Genomic DNA, 660 nt, shown 5'->3' with positions numbered 1-660 from the left:
GAGAGCTGTTGCCTGTCTAGGGTGGGGCCTTAGATCGAGACAGGACCCCTGCAGGGCTCTGTTGGGTCCTGCAGCCGCTCGCCTGCAGCGGGTGGGAGTTGGGGCGTGGCAGAGGGGCCTCAGCTGCAGACCCACACTGGCCTGAGATCTCACCCCCTCTGCCCAATGCCGGCTCCACCCTTGCGCAGCTACCCTCCCTCCTGGCTTCCCGGAACATGGCTGGAGGCCTAGGAGGGCCAGGCCTCCTCTTTTCTCAGCTGCCTCTGGGGCTGTGAAGCAAGAGCGAGGGCGCTCAGCTCTGTGCCGACCCCCGCCCCCCTGCAGGGCCAGGATGCAGCCCACACGCCCTCCCAGCGGAGCCTGCAGGGCCGTCTCCCCACAGGGCATGTAAGCCCCGCCCCCCACTCCCGCCCGCCAGTCCGGGGTGCAGACCCCAGTGGCCGGGCGAGCCCGCCAGACCTGGGCTGGGCCCTGTGCCGGGTCGGTTGGCCTCTGAGCCCAGTTGCCACACGGAGCCAGGATGGCCAGGCCCTGGGACACGGGCTGAGGGACACAGGCCACGGCCACCCCTGAGAGAGGAGCCGGAGGGCCTGGTGGGGCGGCCGCAGTGGAGCCGCCGCAGTGGAGCCGCGGGGAGCCCGGCGGGCGGGACGCTCCAGC

Source organism: Neophocaena asiaeorientalis, unplaced genomic scaffold (assembly GCF_003031525.2).
Source record: "Neophocaena asiaeorientalis asiaeorientalis breed wild unplaced genomic scaffold, Neophocaena_asiaeorientalis_V1.1 scaffold242, whole genome shotgun sequence".
NCBI lineage: Eukaryota > Metazoa > Chordata > Mammalia > Artiodactyla > Phocoenidae > Neophocaena > Neophocaena asiaeorientalis.
This window is presented reverse-complemented; position numbering follows the sequence as displayed.